The 22,910-nt window shown below is 38.0% G+C and overlaps 1 long non-coding RNA gene and 1 other non-coding gene across 3 annotated transcripts in view; both read left to right on the top strand.

Annotated features, from left to right (window-relative positions):
- Nucleotides 1-22,910, top strand: part of LOC146394915 (uncharacterized) — a 234,253-nt gene that overhangs the window by 45,145 nt on the left and 166,198 nt on the right. The gene's annotated exons all lie outside the window — the stretch shown is intronic.
- Nucleotides 219-321, top strand: LOC146394917 (small nucleolar RNA U13). Its single transcript, XR_014834476.1, has one exon. It is a non-coding gene; the product is annotated as a small nucleolar RNA U13 (small nucleolar RNA).

The raw sequence follows: 22,910 nt of genomic DNA, 5'->3' as shown, positions 1-22,910 counted from the left end.
GTGGCCCTAAAAAGAAAAAAAAAAAAAAAAAAGGTATCTGTATTTTGTCTCTGTATCAAAGTCATTGGAAATGGAAAAATTAAATTGACTTAAGATTGATAATAGTACAAAGTTTGGCAGCATTTATCACATGTTCTTAGTAAACATGAAGAAAATGAAATGCACATCAGCAACAATGTAAGGCATTTACGATTGAACTGTATTTTAAAACATAGCTGATCCTTTTGTAGTTCATGAGTGTGATGATTGGGTGTTCATGCGCCTGTGTGATGTGTGCCTCCCTCTAAACCTTTACCACAATGACACATTACCCGTCTGACTTGAAAACAAAAAACAAAAAACCAACACAGCTATAGGGAATTCCCATTGTGGCTCAGTGGTAATGAACCCAACTAGTATCCATGAGAACACAGGTTTGATCTCTGGCCCCTCTCAGTGGGTTAAGGATCTGGCATTGCTATGAGCTGTGGTGTTGCTCACAGTCACGACTCAGCTCCCACGTTGCTGTATCTGTGTGTAGGCCAGCAGCTGCAACTCCAATTCAACCCCCAACCTGCGAACTTCCATATGCCATGGTATAAGCCCTAAAAACACACACAAAAAAAAGTAAAATAAAATATAGGAGTTCCCATCATGGCGCAGTGGAAACAAATCTGACTAGGAAACATGAGGTTGCAGGTTCGATCCCTGGCCTTGCTCAGTGGGTTAAGGATCCAGCGTTGCCATGAGTGTGTGGTGTAAGTTGCACATGTGGCTCGGATCTGGTGTTGTTGCAGCTGTGGCATAGGCTGGTGGCTACAGCTCCAATTGGATCCCTAGCCTGGGAACCTCCATATGCCATGGGTGCGGCCCTAGAAAGACAAAGACAATATATATATAAATTATCTCATATTGCCTTGTTGTGTAAAACAGAATATAGATTTGGTTTGGGTGTGGCCATGCTAACATTCAGATTACCAAAGAATATTGTGAATATAGTAAATGGGAATTTTCTTCATCTGTCAGAAATTATAGCAAATAGTAACTTTATCTATTTATTTATTTATTTATTTTTGCTTTTTAGGGATGTACCCAATGGCATATGGAAGTTCCCAGGCTAGGGGTCAAAGTGGAGCTACAGCTGCCAGCTTATGCCACAGCCACAGCAACGGGATCCGAGCCGTGTCTCGAGTTTACACCACAGCTTACGGCAATGCTGGATCCTTAACCCACTGAGTAAGGCCAGGGATCAAACCTGCATCCTCATGGATCCTCGTCGGGTTCATTACCGCTGAGCCACAAAGGGAACTCCATAGCAAATGATAACTTTAAATGTAGAATATTTTCTTACAATATAAACATCAGCAGCAAATCATGTATTATTAGAATAAGGAAGGACTAAATATCATTCACTTCTTTTAGATATAATAACCCCAATACAAGCTGTTTAGAACTGATTGTAATCATTACCCATTTGTTTTTGTTTATTTGTTTGTTTTTTGGATTTCAAGAAGGCAAAATTGTCTATAACATTTTGTGAGGGTTTGTTCAGTAAATGATAAACCTAGACATATTTTTAATAATGTTGCCTCTTGACTCTCTTACAAAAACTACTAGAAAAACCTGTTGATTAGGCAAAATCAAGTGTGTTAGACTTAGACCAGTGAGGGAGAACAGCATCTTAAGGAAGTCTTAGCAGGGAAGGCTTGTAGGTCTGGGCTCAGGTAATGTAAGACAGATTCTTCAAGATGGGAAACTGGTGAGGATTAGGTAAAGTTTGAAACATAACAGTTTAGGATGAGTCTCGAAATAAGGCTGGATAAACAAACTCTTGTCCTGATAAGCAAGCTGTTCGTCCAGGTGAGCATATAGTTTTCTTGCTGTGACTAGTTATTTGCCACTGTGAGGTAACTGTTTGCTCTGATAAATTGGTTTGCAGGAATTTCCTGAAGTAAATGATGAAGTTAGGCATTTACTAGTTAGCAATCTTATCTCCCTGGGCTAGAAATTCCAGGAATAAGTAGTTAAGCTGTACTGACATAGATACTGTCAATGCTCAGTCGAATGCCTACAAAAATAATCTAGACAAAATCTAGACAAATCTACTGTTATCTAGACAAATAAAAATCTGGACAAAATAATTTGAATGACCAGGGATATGACAGTGGTCAAATACGCATGGAGAGCATAAAGATCATGACAGCAGATCTCTGAAGAAAATTATAAAACTTGTCTTATTCCTTGTTTTATTTTAACTTGATAGAAAACACACAGATTTTCTGGCATCGATTTTGAAGTTTATTGAAGACAATTTTAGGAAAGAAATTTGAAGCCATTTTTGGAAAAAAAAAAAGATGAGATAGTGAAGTTGAAGCTATCCTGACACTAGACACTTATTTAAAGGAAGATTGCAGTGCCCTATTAGAAACTCTTGTGCTGTCGTATTTTCCACAATGCAAATCAAAAGTATGATTTTGAAAAAAAATCATTTTTACATTTACTTGTTGACCTATTTGTCGTAATATCTTCAGTAAAACTGATGTTAAATGAAAAATAATACAGGAACAAAAATTCAGTGTAATCAATGAATTTAAAACCATCAAAGGAATTAACCCATTTCTTGAAGACAAAGCAACAGATAACATTTATGAAAAATACATTGATGCTAAACACATCGCAGAATCTCTTGATACTGATGACAAATCTCCCAATATAGACAATACCAAAAAAGGAGTAAGAAGTTTCAGTTCAATGGAGAATCCCATTTATGATCCAAAACTAAATTTCAAATTCAATTTTCTGGGAGTTCCCATCGTGGTTCAGTGGCTAACAAATCCGACTAGGAACCCTGAGGTTGTGGGTTCGATCCCTGGCCTCTCTCAGTGGGTTAAGGATCCAGCATTGCCATGAGCTGTGGTGTAGGTCAAAGCCGAGGCTGGGATCTGGCATTGCTGTGGCTATGGTGTAGGCTGGCAGCTACAGCTCCAATTAGACCCCTGGGAACCTCCATATGCCATGCCCTAGAAAAGACAAAAAAAAATTCAGTTTTGTTTTCTATATTAGATAAAAAACAACATCATCTTTAAAGGAGAGTTTTAAAACATTGGAAGAATATAATGGCCTTTCAGTGTCATAGATAGTGAATAGAATTTAAAGAGTAAACTACTGCAACTATGTATACACTAATAGCTGAATTGCCTGGTGAACATGTACTGATGGGAATTCAGTGTATAAGGACGAAAATCCTAAATTGACTTCTCAAATCCATACTTAACAGTACTCCAGTTGAGGAATTGCAGTGCATTGGCAACAATAATTTGTAGGACACATTTTCAATAACTTTTTATAGCTCTCATGATAAACTTAACCTTGTAGTTACAACTGCCAATGGAAAGCTTTACAGCTTCATGAAAATACAATTTATTAAAGGTATACAATGTCACAAGAAAAACTGCATTTCTTTAGAAAGTAAGACACAAAGTAGGCATGGAAACTGTCATAAAAACACTTTTGTCTCAGAGTTTCCCTGTGGCCAGTAGGTTAAGGATCAGTGTTGTCACTGTGGCAGCTTGGGTTGTTGCTGTGGGATGGGGTCAGTCCCTGTCCTGGGAACTTCCACACGCCATGGGCACAGGAAAAAAAAAAATGGACTCCGTGAAAGTAAGATATATAATTATTCTATAACAAATTATTAAATCCTAATTTCTTGAGTTTTCTAGTGAGTTATTATTATGATTCAAAATTCCTTTGGTGCTGGGACCAGCTCAGCGGGTGGGGCATGAAGGACGGGCACTGAAAAGCTTAAGAAAAGTTAAACGGCGATGAAGAAAGATATATAGACGGAGTAAAGTTTAAAGAGGGGACTGGGGCGCAGGCTCAAGACCTCATGGATCAAGAGCCCAGATGGCCTGTGCCTCATCACTTTTATTGTGCCCCTTCGAAATGTGAGGCGGGAAAAAGGCTTAGCAGCATGGCTGCTTGCAGTCACGTGGTAAGCTATTCTTTAACTATAGCCTTTGGGCAGATGTTTCTTATCTGTAGGGCACAAGGGAAACTGGCAACAGCTATCAATGCAGAACACCTTGAGAAACAACCTGTGCCTGCGCAGGCGGAAGTCCTGCTTGCTTGGGCTGACTCGGGGTTCCAGAGTCGACACCATGTTCTTAGTTCATGCATCTCCTTCTTACCAGTCCCATTCAGCCCATTTCCCATAGTTAATCATATACTAGCCACGTGCCATTTTGCAATCACTTCAGAATTGAGGGAAGATATTTTCCCATGCTTTGGGATGGGATTAAATGGTGGAATAGAAGGACTGGAGCTCACCTTTTCTCTATAAAAACAACAAAATTACAACCAAATGCTGAACAACCTTCAACCAAATGGATTGGAAACCTTCCAAAAGATATGCTAGCCCAGAAGACAAAGAGGCAGCCACATCAAGAGGAGATGATGGATGTTCACTAGGGTTAATCATTTCATAGCATATGTAAGTCAACTTATGTATGCTGTACACCTTAAACTTATACAGTGCTGTACATCAATTCTAACTCAGTAAAACAGGAAAAAAAAAATTCCTTTGGAGTTCCCATTGTGGCACAGAGAAAATGAATCCAGCTAGCATCCGTGAGGATGTACATTCAATCCCTGGCCTCGCTCAGTGGGTGGGGGATCTGGCATTGCTGTGAGCTGTGGTGTAGGTCACAGACGCAGCTTAGAATCCAGCGTTGCTGTAGTTGTGGTGTAGGATGGCAGCTGCAGCTCCGATTGGACCCCTAGCCTGGGAACTTCCGCATGCCGTGGGTGCAGCCCTAAAAAGCAAACAAAAAATTATACTTCATTTTGTGTTCAGTACTTTAATTTGTAGATTTTTAAAAATATAAGTTTCAGGTGTACAGCATTATAATTCAACAACTATATACACTACAGAGTGTTCACCACAGTCGAAATACTGTCCTCACCGTACAGTTGACCCCCTTCACCCATTTCACCCACCCCCAAACTCCCTTCCCCTCTGGTAACCACTGATCTGTTCTGTAAGTTTTTATTTATTTATTTAAATTCTACGTATGAGTGAAATCATGCAGAATTTGTCCTTCTCTGACTTATGTCACTTGGCGAAATACCTTCAAGGACTATCCATGTGGCAAAGGCAGAACTTCGTTCTTCTTTTTATAACTGAGGGGTATTACTATATGTGTGTGTGTGTGTGTGTATCCATTCGTTCATCAGTGGACACTAGAATGTTTCTATATCTTATCTGTTGTAAATGATGCTTCAATGAACATAGGGATATTAATTTATAGAATTTATGTAGAATGACCTTAGTCTTACTGTAGTTTTTATTAAAAAATAAGAAATGCACTATCTTCTAAAAACTATACTTGAGGAAAATAAAATGAATTATATTCAAGGAAGGCACAGATTTCCTAATTCACACAAAGGCAGTAGGCGGGTCCCAAACATAGTCTCAAAATGTTAAGAACATAACTTTTTTTTTTTTTAATAACTCAAATCTCAAAAACAAATCTTGAACATAAAGTGCATGTCAGATTTATTAAACACTTTAATAAAGGAACTGGCAAAATGATTAAACCAGTTCAAAGGAGAATTTAAGAAACTGGGATTTTTACAATAATTGGGAAGTTCATGATGAAATAAAATTGCTAAATTAGAAAAAGATGTACAGTTTTTAAAATCCTATGGGGTAATCAAACCATAACTTTCAGGTTTATCTTTCCTACCAAACAAAAAAGAAAATCATTACCCCAGATCGGCTTTTGTAATTATGCGATCTCTAGGTTCCGGATTGTACCAACAAGCTTAAGTTTCGGTCCCAGCTGATCCTTAGGTGGATTTATTAGAAATTGCTCTTAGCATGATAGTAATTACTTTTTGACTTATTTCTAAGTTTTGGATTTTTCTTTTTTTCTTTTTGTTTATTTATTTTTTGTCTTTTTGCCATTTCTTGGGCCGCTCCTGCGGCACATGGAGGTTCCCAGGCTAGGGGTCCAATCGGAGCCATAGCCACCTGCCTATGCCAGAGCCACAGCAACTCAGGATCCGAGCTGCGTCTGCAACCTACACCAGAGCTCATGGCATCGCCAGATTGTTAACCCACTGAGCAAGGCCAGGGATCAAACCCATAATCTCATGGTTCCTAGTCGGATTCGTTAACCACTGAGCCATGATGGGAACTCCTGGATTTTTCTTTTTTTAACATGAACTAGAGGCAGCCCTGCATATTCACATTGGAGCAAGATTCATTACTTGGTTGTTAACAAAAACAAAACATATTTGAACCCACAAGTCATAGAGGAGTAAATAACGCTTTACTAAACATTTTTCAGAGAGATAGAAGGGAGTGTTACATTGCTATCTCACTGCAAAACTTCAGCTTTGAAATTCTGTTGGATACATGCACCCCAAGCTTCCTATTAGGCTTTCCTACCTGCAGTCCTCATTGATCCTCTCCCAACACCTTCCCTAGCTCTTCTCTTTTCTAGTGCAAAGTGTTGGATGGTGGGGATATTGAATAATATCCTCCAAACTGAGAAGGAACTTTGAGATTGAAAAACAAAGGAGGCAACTCCCTGAAGTGCAGTTAGGAAGTTTACTGTGGGTAGCATACATACATACAAGCAAGATGGGGCAGACAAAGATCCAGAGGCATGGCATGCACAGCAGCACTCCGCACCAGCCCCACGGACAGGCACCAAAAGGCATACAGGGAGGTTTAAAAGGCCAAAGCTAAACACAGAACCTTACTACCAAAGGAGGGGCACATCCACACCCATGGGAACTGGGGGTTTTCCTCCCCACCCTCCGCACCTTGGGGTGGGGGCTGGGGGTCTCATAACCATCATGCCTCGCAGGCCATTAACCATCTGCCTTCTTGAAGTTTTCCTATCAGATGAAGGCCAGGGTAAAAGTTGACAGGGAACTTATCTGGCTTTGGTGAATTCCTAGTGATTCAGCTAGAACTCAGTTGTGCAGAAAGGGGCAGGGGTGGGACTGTGGGCCTGGGATGCAGCTGACAAAATGGAGTTGGTGTGGTTCAGCCACCCACAGAAACAATACAGCCTCCTGCAGTATTGAAGCCTCACACCCAGTGGACTCTAAGCAAAAAAAGAACATTTCATACTAATGGGGTTCAAGACATGCTGTCCTAATATTGGACACCTTGGTATATTGATTATCTTAAACAGAAGGAGTACGAGAAAACAGCAGAAGGAGAAAGGTCACACTGGCCTCCCCTGCATCACTTTTCTCTGAAACCAGTCAAAAACCTCCCACATGAGAGGACCCTCCCTGTCCAAGGTGGAAGAGAGGGATCCCTATCGCCAGAGACAGGGAACCGGGGGCTGATAAATCTGTATAAATAAACCTTGTTAAACCAACTCTTCTGTTTCTAGACACTCCTTTATCACTGACTATTCTTAGCCCAAACATGTCTCTTTTCTCAATTTATCACAAATTTATTGATGCTTTGTCTACAAGGTATAAAAACATCTACTCTGGTCACTTGAGTCTTTACTCCTTGGAAGGGTGACCATATACTTGTTACTATTCAATAAAATGTGTGTGTGTGTTTCCTATTAATCTGCCTTATGTTAGTTTAGTTTTCGCACTTACCCAGGTACCCAAAGAGGGCTGAAGAAAACCTTTTCCTACCTTACAGTACTTTAAGATCCAAAGTGAGTAATAAATTTCAAATCAGTTGTTTTTCTTTTTATTGTCACTATTAGGCCAAACTAACCAGTCTGGCCAAAACAAAACCCATGCACACAAAAAACAAACCCATAAAAGATAAGATAGTTTGGCTTTTTTTCCAGTCATTATTTCCTAAACACTAACCCTATGTTCCATGTTTATCTGTTACCTCACTCAATTCTTACTTTAAGGTAGGTTGTTATTACTATCACCGTCTAACAGATTAAACAACTGAGTTCAAAGAGGCTGACATGTTCTAGGTAATAATAAACAGCAAGGCTCCATTGATTCAGGTCTTCAGATTTCACATTCAGAGCTGATTCCTCAGTGCTCAGCGCAGGAGTTATAGCCCTTCTATGCTGCTCATGTAAATCCATGAATCTGTGCTCAATCTAAGGTGCTGCTTAGCACCTGTTAACTATTTACTTCTACTCCAGGATTTCTCAACCTCAGCGCTATCAGCATTTTTCTTTTCTTTTTCTCAAGAGACTGTCCTGGGCACTGTAGGATGCTTAGCGTCCTTGGCTTCTACCCATTAGATGCCAGTAGCACCCACTCCCAGGCTTTCCTACCTCCAGTCATGCCAAAATCAACCCGACCTGAGAATGACTTTTTTTCTCCCCAAGGAAAAACAGTGTTCCTGATTTATTTTTTATTTTTTTTCTTTTTAATAATTTTTATTTTTTCTATTATAGTTGGTTTATAGTATTCTGTCAGTTTTCTACAGTACAGCAAACTGACCCAGTCTTTATATATATGTATGTATGTATATATGTGTGTATATATATGTATATGTGTGTGTATGTATATATATATATATATATATTCTTTTTGTCACATTATCCTCCATCATGCTCCATCACAAGTGACTAGATGTAGTTCCTAGTGCTATACAGCAGGATCTCATTGCCTATCCAGAGAATCACTCTTACTCTATGCTGAATTCCTTTGGAATTTGCATCCTTTGTTCCCTTCAGTCTGTGAGAACACATGTAGTCTCAGACCTGGCATGCTGAGGGGGAAAACCTCCCTGTCTGTACCTTGTGCTGAGTCCCTCTGGACTTCCTGAAGGCCCCTCGCCTGCAGTAACTGACATCCTCACTGAGAACCTTTATCCGTTCTTAGAGGGTATCCAAAACCTACTTACACTGGCCCGATTCTGTGCAAGTTCACCCAGTCTATTGAGGTAGTGACCATTCAATACCAGGGGTTGAAATTGAATTGGCTGCCCCAAAATGATTTACCAGAGGCTTCTGAAAATGTCTCCCACAACTGGATTAACTTTTTTGATTTATTTGGCCTGTCAGTTTGTTGGAAAGGAAAGGAATAGCCATTTAATTTATTTACTTAATTTACTCAACTTAATAATTTATTTAGATGCATTCCTTTATTTAACTGATCCTGGGACTGAGATGACTTTTTTTTTTTTTTTGCTAAATTGAACAGCTAAAATTATCAGATTAGTTGTGCATTTAGACTCAATCTGAATGTAGCTTCTATCTCAGCACAAATTATTTCAAATCCTTTACTCCCCAGAGAACATAGCTCAGTTAATAAATAATCGATTTTCAGAGGCTGTTTTTAACCACTCTCTTTTCTTTTTATAGCCTGAGAATTTAGGATACTTTTTTCCCATAAATTTCAAAAACTATTTTAAAAAATAAATGTTTGAGGAACACTTGTGCTTGTTTGATGATGCCTTTCAGGCAAGAGAGGGTGTTGTTAATGTGTACACAGAACTGAGAACAATCAATGTGTGTCATTGTATGTCCGTGGTGGATTTCCCGTGTGATGGAGGGAAGAATAAGAGGAGACAGACCAGAGGGTTCACGTCATACTAGATTTCTTAGGAAGCTCGTAAAAAGGATTTACTGTATTTTGATTAATCCATCCTTCATCCACCTTGAGTGTCTCCATGGCAACCAGATATTTGTTTCCCAAAGATGGGCTTTCAGACTGTGGAAGGTTCATTCAGCTCCATACAAAACCTCTTGTATTCCTGAGGCCCAGATCTTTGAAATTCCTTGTGCATAGACAACCACTCCCAAACCCTTGTCTGTTACTGATCCCAGTGCTAGCATCATTTTGTCAATGACAAGACATGATCAATTGTTTGAAGCATTTTCTCAGAAACATCTGTTTTACCTCCATGCCTCAAAAACATGAAGTGTTTTAAGCTCAGCCTAAAGGAAGCTAGCTAAATAGGCATTATGGGGCTTTAAAAAAAAAAAAAAAGATTCAATGTCACATATTGATTCAGAGCATCCACCATTTAAAAGGTCCTGTAAACAAAATCACCTTTCATCAAAAAGTAATGATCCCTTTCTCAAAGCACCGATTATAAAGCAGAATCTAATTCAAGGTGTACTAGCATGCAAAGAACATATATTTTGTAAATGAGGTTGGGATGACTGCCCAAAGTCACACTTTGGGTAGCAACTGACCAGGAATGAGGATGCGGAGACCCAAACTCGCAGGACCTGCAGCAGGACTGCCTTGCTTTGCCCATGGGAGAGCCTGAGCAGTGCCCTGATTCTGTGCTGTGTGACTCTTCCTCTCCGTGGTTACAAGGAAACCCCTCTATCCTGCCCCCTCTCCAATTCTCTGCTTATCAATATGGAAAGATGGCATGGATGGAAAGCTCTGTATTAAAAGTCAGGAAAACATGTAACATTTTTTTTTACACACATTCTCCAAAAAATACTATCTGAGGGAAATTCACTTCGAATATCTTGTGTTCTTTTCTTTTTCGTGACCATGACTGACTCTTACAATCAACAAAAGCAATAAAAGACTTCCATTTTGGAAATATTAAAACACAGGTACATACACAAAAATTGTTCTTCAGCATCTGAATATACTCCAAAGTAAATTTATCTCTTATGTAAAAAGAAACAAAAACAAACAAAAGGCTTGATCATGCATGCCACTGTAGTGTAGTAAGTAATTTCTCTCGTTATTTTTTAAAGATTCCTCATGGTTTGTAATACCGTTGTTAATGATTAAGGTAATGAAATCAGGTTCTTTTACCCATGTTACAGGACTGATAATTTCAACCTTCTTTATTTCTGCCTAAAAAGTAATACTGACACGCAGTTTAGGAATCATAACTTGAATTACTGGAATGCATTTGGGAAGCCCAGCCTCGCTTAAAATTTCTGCTGTCTGCAGTATAATAAATGTGATCGATGGCCTTCTGCAGCAGTGCAGCTTGGCTGCTCCTCCATTGCCGAGAGAGGTCTTTGTGTGTGTGCCCGGGCAGAATTCTTCCCCATTCTGCAACTGTTTCCAACAGGAGCTGGTTTTGAGCCTCCTGTTCACAGTTATTTAAGAATAGACTGTTATTTTCCATCCACCATGGATCAATTTATATTGCCTACAAGAAAAAGAATCTTGTTGAAGGTAGATGACTTGTAAAAGAGCAAAAATATACACCTAGAGAGCCTTTATCAGTTCTATCTTACTTGATTCTTTGTCTTTTGCACTTGAAGGAAAAATTGGTTTCTACTGGTGACTAAAGCTTTCACTTGATCATCAAATTAGGCAAATGAACACAAGAAGACTTAAATTAGTCTCAGTGTTGCCTTTTAAGGAATAAATGTTTAAATAAACTTCTAACCAAAGTAAAAGCAGATTTTAGTCAATGCCCCCCACCAACATCTCTCCAACAATTCTGATACCCTCTCCTGAATTCCCTTCCTCCCTCCATTGTTCTTACCATTCACATTAATAATTTTAGGAACAAATTATTTGATAATCTCTTGCAGTTGGTTACAACATGCCTATTTGTTGGGATAAAGCAGAAAATTAAGAATTACCTTATACTGGTTTTGCTGGTGGCCTAGCATTTAAGGATCCAGTGTTGTGACTGCTGTGGCTTGGGTCACTGCTATGGCACAAGTTCAATCTCTGGTCTAGGAACTTCCATATATTGTGGGCGTGGCTAAAAAGAAAAAAGTACCCTATGCTACCTTGTGAAATATTCAATTCATAAATCAAATCACTTATCTCATTTAGTAAATTTATAAAATAAATATTAGCAAAGAAAAACAACTGCCCAGGAGTCTTGTCAGGCTTTTATTCTAAATACAATTGCAAAATCTTAAATTACGGATTTTGGTCTGGAAGAGATCTTACAGTTTCTTTCATACAAGGTGAGACTTAGGTAGGTTGGGGCTGAGTTATACAATTTTGTAGTGCAGGTTAGAAAGGGATCCAAATGCTCCCTGAAATCTTTTCATCCTACCATTCTACTCTTCCATGGGGTTGGGGGTGAGGAAAGGCAAGTATATGACCTTCCTCATTCAACACAACCATCTTGTGAGGTATATATTATCCTCATTGAAAAGAAACTCTTCTGAGACTCTGAGAAGATATATAAGGAGTTCCCTGGTAGATCTGGCATTGTCACTGCTGTGGCTAGGGTTCAGTTCCTAGTGTGGGACCTTGGACATGCCATGGGTGCAGCCAAAAAAAAAAAATAGCTAAGCTGAAAACAAAAAAAAAAAAAAGAGAGAGTGAACTGAAAGTCTAAGCAGCATCATGAGGCTGAAGCTAAATTGGCTCACAGATTTCTTAGAGCTGGATGGCCCCTCAAACACTGCTACAGTGAGGACACTTTCTCAGTAAGGAGTGTTCAGCCCATGCCCTGTGCACAGATAGCTGAACCAGCGCTATGTGCAGAAAGCTAGGAGTTTGGAGGACTGGGCCAAGAATTTCTGCATGCCTTGGCATGGTCAAAAAAAAAAAAGAAAAGAAAAAGATCTTTGTGACCTGAGGTGGGAATGATTTCATAAACACAATTGAAAAGTACAAGCCATAAAGCAAACTATTGATGAACACAGTTATATCAAGATCAAGGATTTCTACTTAAGGATGCCAGAGTGAAAATTAATAAAGGAGTATATGTAAATTTATCTGTGATCTATATGGGAAGGAAAGGGTTAAGCAGTGAACTTGCAGTCTCTTCTCTCCTCTGATTGGGGGAAAAGAGGCTGGGAGCAGAAATAAGGTGATTGACTAGACCTTATCTCCCCCTAGAAATGCTAATGAATACCTCAGAGCAAAAGAGCTAAAGGGATTTGCTAGCCAGGCAGTCCTTATCTGTGGAATGCTTTTAACTGGAAGAACCTGGTTGGTTAGGGTTGTTTCTGATAAACAAGCCAGGAATCTATGGATTTATGGGCATGGCTCAAGGGAAAATATTATGTAATGGATAAAACCATCTGAGTATAAACAGGAGATGTTCATGACCTAGATGATAAAATATTGATTTGTCCCATTTCTAGTGAACTTAACTTGTTCACATAGTTAAGATGGTATCTGCCAAATTTCTCCACTTGTTACTATTTTTTCCTTTGTAATTATAAACAAAGAACAAAAGAACATTTTTGCCCACCAACCAATTCTTCAGAGATTCACTTTCTGTAGGCACCGATGAACAGGCCACTCTGCTTCAGACAGAAAATTAAGACAGTAACAGGATGAAGCACTCTTGCTCCAGATGGAGAAAATGAAAATGATAACAGGGTGCTCTGTGCCTTGGACAATCAGGCCCCTTAGATAGTTTGATGTATATGATGTATATCTCAGCAAGAATTTTATTGCCCCCAGATTCTTGTATTTTCCCATTCATAGAAAAGCACTAAAATCCTTAAGATATTTGTTCTTTGTGGGTAGTAGAAATATTTTGCCAAGATGTATACCTGACTCCATGTATTCCCCAGGGAAAAGTCACAGATAAATTGCCTTATACCTTTACCTCTTTGGAACAGCTTTCCCAGAGCTAATGAGCTGCCATCTCCTGTGCTATAGTCCTCAGTAAGACCCTGAGTAAAACTTAAACTCACAGCTCTTACATTGCATGTTTTTCTTTCAGTTGACATAATAAATATCTTATAGAGAGAAACATTGAGACCATGTAAATATCCTTTTCGTCATCAAGCTTTCACCCATTCATTTTAGCCTCACTTGAAAATTCTCCCCTAAAATAATAATTCGGTGTGGTTACATGGCAATTTTCTAATTGAATGATTTGCTCTGCATTTATTAGTTGGCATTCTAATATAAAGACATTTCCCTTCTCATTTATTTATTCAATTTGTATTTATCAGCATGGACTCACGGATTCTTAGTTTATTCCCTGGGTTATGATCTAATATTATCATTATTTATTTTGCTGTGTAACTTATTTCATATTTGGACTTGGTTGTCCTTTTTTTTTGTTTGTTTTTATAGTAGGTAATCCTAAAGTGAAATTATGTAGAAGTTGAAAAAAATCATGATGTTCCTAGCATTATATTTTCAAAATACATAAAGCAAAACCTAAGGGAGTCACTAGGAAAACACAAATAATCCAAAGCTATTGGGATTTTTAAGAAACCTCAGAGTTTCCATCATGGCGCAGTGGTTAACGAATCTGACTAGGAACCATGAGGTTGCAGGTTCGATCCCTGGCCTCGCTCAGTGGGTTAACGATCCGGCGTTTTGCTGTGAACTGTGGTGTAGGTTGCAGACGCTGCTCGGATCCTGAGTTGCTGTGTCTCTGGCATAGGCCAGTGGCTACAGCTCCAATTAGACCCCTAGCCTGGGAACCTCCATATGCCACAGGAGTGGCCCTAGAAAAGGCAAAAAGACAAAAAAAAAAAAAAAAAACAAATAAAAAGAAATCTCTCTGAATTCAATAGTTAAAGCAGATAAAGTGGACTATCACTAAAGATACAGATGTGAATAACATGGCTAAGAAGTTTCACCTAGTGCACATAGAATAATGTGCCCGATAAGTAGAAAATACATATTTTTTTAAGGAACCATGAAAAACTTTTGATTTGGAAAAAACTTTATATATACAGAAAGTTAAATAGGGAAAGCTAGAACCAGTACAAAGAATACCTATGTAGCCTTTATGCAGAGTTGCCCATTAATATTGTACCCCATTTGTTTTCTCATTTTCTGTGTGTATGTATGTAATATTTTTCCTGAATCATTTCAGTGTAAATTACACGTTGTGGTTCTACATCCTTAAATCCTCCAGTGTATATTTCCTAAAAATAGGGATATTCTCTTATATTACCACCACACAGTTACAACTTTAAAAAGTTGCATTGGTACTTTAATATATAGGTACCAATCTACTGTGTATATTCCAGTTTTGTTAGTTGACCTAATAATATCTTTCATAATATTTTATTCCCTACCACACAACATCTAGATAGGGTTAGGTATTGCATTTAGTTGTCATTATCTTTGGCCTATTGTGAAATTCTTTTAAAAATTGACCAAATTTAATCACAGTGTGGTAGTTTTTTACCTCAAAAAAAGTTGTATACGTATTTTGAAGAAAAAAAAATTGTAAGCCATGACTTGAAAACCAAAGTGAAAATTAGCAGTATTTTATACTGAAAGCCAAACAACAACAAAAAATACTGCCTATCAGATTTGTGACATGTACCAAGATTAATGCCCTGAGGAATATTTTGTAGCCTTAAATGCACTGATTTGAGGACATGAAGGGTGAAAGTAAATAAGACTTCAACTCGAGATAACAAGAGAGTAACAATAAGCAAGCACACAAACTGAACGTATACAGACTGAGAGAATAAGAAAGAAATCTAATGAAATAGATAACAATAAAGGAGAGCTGGTCAGTACAGCCCAAAATTAGTCATTAAGAAGATGAATATAAAAGGTAACCCTCTAGATAATGTGAGCAAGTAGAAAAGGAAGAAGCCCTTTATAAAGAGTAAAAATAATGACATTTTACCAGATATTTGAGAGATGAAAAAATTTTTTAAATTAACTAATTTTAAACATTAGATGCAATGGACAATTAAAAAAAAATACAAATTACCAAGTCTTATTGAAAAGAGAAATTAAAAGCTGAGTAAACTAATAAACATTAAATTGAAAAGGTTGTCAGATTTTCTCCTTCCAGTTACAAAGGACAGTTTTTTAGTCTTAAAAATATATGTTTTATCAAGCTTTTAAAAAAATACTAACTTCTCTTTCATATATTTCAGAGAAGAGGAAGAGGAAAAGTCACCAAATTCAATTTACCTTGATATCAAAGAGAACAAGGACAATACAATTTCACTTATGAGCACAGATGCATTAATCCTGAATTTAAAAAAAAATAACAAATCAAATTCTGTATTATAGTCACTTCTCATTATTTGTAGATTCAGTATTTATGAATTCATCTACTTGTCAAAATGTATTTGAAACCCCAAAGTCAGTACTCAAAATGCTTTCATTGTTATTCAAAAACGTGCAGAGCTGCAAAAAGCTGCCTGATTCACTGGTTCCCAGCTTCAGTCAAACTAAGCAACTTTCTGCCTTCCTGTTTTTGCTCATTTACAGTAAATTAGTGTCCTTTTTGCGGGTTATTGGATATCACATTTTCCACATTTATGTTCTTTTTTGGTGATTTTACTGTTTAAAAAGGTCCCCAAATCTCTACTAAAGTACAATCTGGTGTTTTAAGCACAAAAGTCCATGATGTATATTGCAGAGAAAATAACATGTGTTAGATAAGCCTCACTCAGGCGTGAATGACAGTGTTGTTGCGCAGGAGTTCAATGTTAGTAAATCACCTATATATTAAATAAAGTGTATTTAAACAAAAGCACACATAAAACAAGATTATATGTTGAGCAATGACTAAAATACGTCCAGAGTTTTATAGGAACCTAACTTTGTATTTCCTCTAGGTACAATAATTCAGTATTCACTAATTCCATGTTTACAGCAACTTAAAGACCATGATTACTTTGACTAATGAGAAATGATTGTATGTATAGTGTAAGTGTGGTGTGTGTGTTTATAAAACAATATATCATAATCAGATAAATTTTCTCACAGTATAAGGATAGTTAACATAAAACTATCAATGTGATTGACCATGTTAGATTTAATAAAGAGAAATTCACAATAATCTTTTCAATAGATTGAGATAAAAATACCCAGTAAAATCCAATATTCATTTATGATAAAAAGCTCTTAGCAAATTAGGAATAGAAGGCAACATCTTTAAACTCATCAGTGGTTTTGTAAAATTTTAATAAACAGAAACCCCAATTAAATAGAGTTGGGAGACCAGATGGGGGAGCGCTCACGCACTGTGAAGATAAGAGAACCCAATAGGAAAAAGAAAGACTTCTTTCCAGTCAAGAAAAGCCATGACTCTTTGTTTACTAGATCTTCCCATCTTCCTTTGCTGCTCTATAAAAAGAAGCCTCCTTTCCTTGTCCTTCAGGAATTTGTGTATGGCTCACCATAATTACAGACCCTAAATTTCAATTCTTTCCTAATCCAGCATAAACCCATCTTTGCTAGAGAAATATCAGGTCATCTATTTGTTTCAGGTCAACAGTTTGGTAAACTCATAGGAAAGAATAAAAGTCTAAAATAACACTGAAAAGTATGGAATTCCGTGGTAGCTCAGCTGGATAAGGATCCAGTGTTGTCACTGCTGTGACTCCAGTTACTGTTATGGCATAGGTTCAGTCCCTGGCCTGGAAACACGCACATGCCAAAGGCATGGCCAATTAAATAAACTATTTAAAAATAAATGAGGGGACACCTAAATTTACTACAAAGCCATATAAATGAAGAGATTATGAAATAGGGACCAATAAATAATATATAAAAGACACCAGAAACACACATAATCACATATGAGGCCATAATGTATTAGAGAGCTGTCAATACAAATTACTAGAGAAGGAGTTCCCGTCGTGGCTCAGAGGTTAATGAACCCAACTACTATTCATGAGGATGCCGGTTTGATCCCTGGACTCGATCATTGTTAAGGATCTGCTGATACTGTGAGCTGTGGTGTAGGTCATAGACGCAGTTGGGATCCGTCGTTGCTGTGGCTCTGGTGTAGGCTGGTGGCTGCAGCTCCGATTGGACCCCTACCCTGGGAACCTCAGTATGCCATGAGTGTGGCCCTAAAAAGACAAAACAAACAAACAACAACAACAAAATTACTAGAGAAATAATGGATAAGTGAGTAAAAGGTCCTGGGTTAATTGGATTACCACAAGTGGAAAAAATAAAAGTAGCTTCCCATTTCATGAGAAAACTAAGAGAATATCAAATTTAATTGTAAAAAAATTATTTAAAATTTCAAAAGAAAATGTAGGGGAAAGTATTTATATCTTTGGTGTAACAAAGAATTTATTAACAATAAAATAAAATTTTTAAAGACATAAAAAATGTATAAATTTTGGTAATCAGTATTAAAACTTTCAAACAAAATCTGTTGTAAGCATTGTCTAAAGACAAAACCTGAAAGATTTGTAAATGAAAAATTAATAGTCACTTTAAGAAAGAAATAGAAAGTCTTATTCAAACCGAACAGGATTATAACTGAAGACAAGCATTTCGGAAAGCTTTAAGAATTATTCTGCCCCTTAGAAATCAAGGCACAGTTATATAAGTTTTTGAGACAAACGGTTACTTATAAATGACATATTATTGACAGGTTACACAATCTGGATCTAAACATGATCATAGGAGTTCCTGTCATGGTGCAGTGGTTAACGAATCCTACTAGGAACCATGAGGTTGCGGGTTTGATCCTTGGCCTTGCTCAGTGGGTTAACGATCCAGTGTTGCCGTGAGCTGTGGTGTAGGTCACAGACTCGGCTCGGATCCTGCGTTGATGTGGCTCTGGCGTAAACCCCTAGCCTGGGAACCTCCATATGCCGCAGGAGCGGCCCTAGAAAAGCCAAAAAAAAAAAAGCCAAAAAGCCAAAACAACAACAACAACAAAACAACATGATCATAGTCTCTTATGAGATCAAGAAAGAATGTTATCTTTTTTTTTTTCTTCTTTTTTTGCTGTCCCATAGCATGTGGAGTTCCTGGGCCAGGGATCAGGTCTAAGCTGCAGTCATAACCCAAGCTCCAGAAACACAGCATCCTTAACCCACTGTGCTGGGCCAGGAATAAAACCCACTTCCCAGCACTCCCAAGACACCACCAATCCCATTGTGCCACAGCAGAAATTTGGAATGTTATATTTTAAGGAGTTGTCTTTTTGGAGTTCCCTGGTGGTTCAGAAGGTTAAAGATCTGGCACTGTCACTGCTGTGGCTCAGGTCATAGCTGTGGTACAGGATCAATCCCTGGCCCTGAAACTTCTGCAGCCAAACAAAACAAAACAAACAAAAACCAGAACGATAACAACAACAAAAAAAACAGGAGAGTGTCTTGCTGATGCCAGAAGAACATTGCTTTTTATGTATGAACAGGTATAGCTGCCAAAGTGGGAGAGTTGGTCAATGCATGCATAATGCAGATACACAGTGCACAGTGGAGGGGAGAGAAAAAGTCAAAGGGCAGAGAAAAACATTTTTTAAAATTTCTATTGAAGTATAGTTGATTTACAATGTTGTTCCAATTTCTGCTGTATAGAAAGTGACCGAGTCATACATATATATGCATTCACTTTTGTATATTGTCTTCCATCATGTTCTATACCAAGAAACTGGGTGTATTTCCCTGTGCTGTACAGTAGACCTCATTGCTTATCTATTCCAAATGCAATAGTTTGCATCTATTAACCCCAAACTTCCAGTCCATCCCACTCCCTCTCTCCTTCCTCTTACAACCACAAGTCTGTTCTCCATGTCTATGAGTCTGTTTCTATTTTGTAGACAGGTTCATTTGTGCCATATTTTAGACTCCAGATAGAAGTGATACCATGCAATATTTGTCTTTCTCTTTTTGACTTACATCACTTAGTATGAGAATCTCTGGTTGCATCCATGATGTTGCAGATGACATTATTTCATTCTTTTTTATGGCTGAGTAGTAGTCCGTTATATATATGTACCATATCTTCCTAATCCATTCATCTGCCAATGGACATTTAAGTTGTTTCCATGCTAGTGTGAATAGTGATTCAATGAATGTAGGGAGGCATGTATCTTTTTGGATGATAGTTTTGTCCAGATACATGCCCAAGAGGGGAATAGCTGGATCATATGCTAGTTCTATTTTTAGTTTTCTGGGGGCTCTCCATACTGTTTTCCATGGTGGTTGTACCAGTTTACATTCCCACCAAAAGTGTAGGAGGGTTTCCTTTTCTCCACACCCTCTCCAGCCTTTGACTTACTGATGATGGCCGTTCTGACCCCTGTGAGGTAGTAGCTCATTGTAGTTTTGATTTGCATTTCTCTAATAATTAGTAATGTTGAGCATTTTTTCATGTGACTATTGGGCATCCATATGTCTTTGGAGAAATGTCTTTTTAGGTCTTCTACCCATTTTTCAGTTGGGTTGTTTGTTTTTGTTGTTGTTCAGTTGTATAAGTTGTTTTTTATTTAGAAGATTAAGGCCTTGTCAGTTGCATCATTCACAACTATTTTTTCCCATTCCATAGGATCACTTTTTTTTTTTTTAATTGTTTCCTTTGCTGTACAAAAGCTTGTACATTTGATTAGGTCCCATTTGTTGATTTTTGGTTTTATTTCAATTGCCCTTGGAAACTGACCTAAGAAAACATTTGTACGGTTTAGGTCAGAGAATGTTTTACCGATGTTCTCTTCTAAGAGTGTTATGGTGTCATGTCTTATGTTTAAGTTTTTAAGCCATTTTTAGTTTATTTTTGTGCATGGTGTGATGGTGTGTTCTAGTTTCATTGATTTACATGCAAATGTCCAGTTTTCCTGCCACCACCTGCTGATGACACTGTTTTTTCCATTTTATATTCTTGCCTCCTTTGTTGAAGATTAATTAACCTTATGTGTCTGTGTTTATTTCTGGGCTCTCTATTCTGTTCCATTGATCTCTATATCTGTTTTGTTTTGTTTTTTTACCATACCATCTTGATTACTGTACCTTTGTAAAATTGACTGAAGTCTGGTAGTTATGCCTCTTGCTTTTTTGTTTGTTTTGTTTTTCTCAGGATTGCTTTGACTATTCTGAGTCTTTTATTATTTCATATAAATTTTTGGATTATTCTAGTTCTGTGAAAAATGTCATGGGTAAATTGATAAGGATCGTATTAAATCTGTAGATTGCTTTGGGTAGTATGGCCATTTTAACAATATTCATTCCTCCAAACCAGGAGTATGGGATATCTTTCCATTTCTTTAAATCTTCTTTGATTTTCTTGATTAATGTTTTATAGTTCTCAGAATATAAGTCTTTCACTTCCTTGGTCAGGTTTATTCTTAGGTATTTTATTTTGGGGGGTGTAATTTTAAAAGTTATTGTTTTTTATATTCCTTTTCTAATATTTTATTGTTAGTATACAGAAATGCAATCATTTTCTGAATATTAATCTTGTATCCTGGCTTATTTGATGAATTCATTGATCAGTTTGAATAGTTTTTGTGTGGGGTCCCTAGGGCAGGCTTTCTATATATAGTATCATGTCATATACATAAAGCAACAATTTTACCTCTTCCAATTTGGATACCTTTTTCTTCTTTTATCTTTTTCTTTTCTTTTTTTCCTTTTGATCTGATTGCTTTAGCTAAGAATCCCAATACTTTATTGAAAAAAAGTGATGACAGTGGGCATCCTTGTCTTGTTCTAGATTTAAGCAGAAAGGCTTTCAGCTTTTTTCTGTTGAGTATTATATTGGTTGTGGGTTTGTCATAAATGGCTGTTATTATGTTAAGATATATTCCCTAAAGACCCACTTTGGTATGAGTTTTTATCATGGCAGGAAGGAAGGAGGGTGCTGGGTGCTGGTAGGGAGCTGTTCAGGGCTGGGGATCCAACACCTGCAGTCCTGAGGGTCTAGGGGTGAAGTGCGCAAGTGTCCGTGTTTGCCTTGAGGTTTGAGCTTCAGTGTTTTATTTGCATCTTTTCCTGTCACCTAAACTGTCTAGTTTTCCCAGTACCATTGATTGAAAACACTGTCTTGACAGAGACAAGATGGTGGAATAGAAGCATTCGTGCTCACATCCTCTCACAAAAAACACCAAAATTATAGCTAACTGTTGAAGAGCAATCAACAAAATAGACTGGAAGCTACAAAAAAGATACCCTCTACCCAAAGACAAAGAAGTCACATTAAGATGGTAGAAGGAGTGCTTTGACAATATAGGCAATCACATAACTACCAGTTGGGTGACCCACAGACTGGAAAAATAACTATGTGGCAGAGCCTCTCCCACAGGAGTGAGAGTTTTGGCCCCAACATCAGGTTCCCATGCCTGGTGGTCTGGCATTGGGAGGAAGAGCTCCCGGAATATCTGGTGTTGAAGGCCAGCAAGGATTGAATGCAGGAGCTCCTCACAACTGGGGGAAACAGAGACTCCACTGTTGGAGGGCACCCACAGGTTTTCCTGTGCACTGAGTCCCCCGGCAAAGCAGAAACTCCGTAAGAATCTGGGTCAGACCTACCTGTGGATCTTGGAGGGTCTCCTGAGATAGCAGAGGGGTGGCTGTGGCTCATTGTGGGGGTAGGACTTTGGACACAGAGGTCCCAGTAATAATCATTGATGTGAGCACCCCTGGAGGCTGCCATTTTGAAAAAATCTAGCCCCACCCATTGGCGAAACAACAAACAGGGTGGGAACATAGCTCCACACATCAGCAAACAGGCTGCCTACAATCCTCTTAGGCACACAACTGTCTCTAATAAAACCCCAAGAGAAAGCCCCACACACAACATGGACAAGATTCAGCTCCACCTACCAGTGGGCAGGCAGTAATCCCTTCCATCAGGAAGCCTGCCACAAGCCCCTGTATCAGTTTACCCATAAGCAATAGAGGGTTGAAGCAATAGAGGCTACAACCTTGTAGCCTGCAAAAAGGAGACCACACAAAAGCTATACAAAATGTAAAGTCAGAGAAATATGAGACAGATGAAGGAAAAAGACAAAACCACAGAACAACAGCTAAGCGAAGTGGAGATAAGAAATCTACCTGAACAAGACTTTAGAGTAATGATAGTAAGGATGATCCAAGATCTCGGAAACAAACGAGAGGCAAAGATTGATAAAATAGAAGACAAGTTTAACATAAGAATAGAAGATTTAAAGACACAACACAGTAACCAAAATAAAAAAATTCACTAGAAGGAACCAATAGTGTAATATAGGAGGCAAAAGAAAAAAAAAAAAAAAAAAAGGCAAATGACAGACTGGTGGAAATCACTGATGTGGAACAGAATGAAGAAAAAAGAATGAAAATAATTGAGGTCAGTCTAAGAGAACTTTGGGACAACTTTAAACACACAAACATTCGTATTAT

Source organism: Sus scrofa, chromosome 18, assembly GCF_054392235.1.
Source record: "Sus scrofa isolate SSC_HxYL_T2T_F1_AM1 chromosome 18, Sscrofa_HxYL_maternal_Yorkshire_Landrace_v2.0, whole genome shotgun sequence".
NCBI classification, from domain to species: domain Eukaryota; kingdom Metazoa; phylum Chordata; class Mammalia; order Artiodactyla; family Suidae; genus Sus; species Sus scrofa.
The sequence above is the reverse complement of the archived record's forward strand: the minus strand, read 5'-3'. Positions and strand labels throughout refer to the sequence as shown.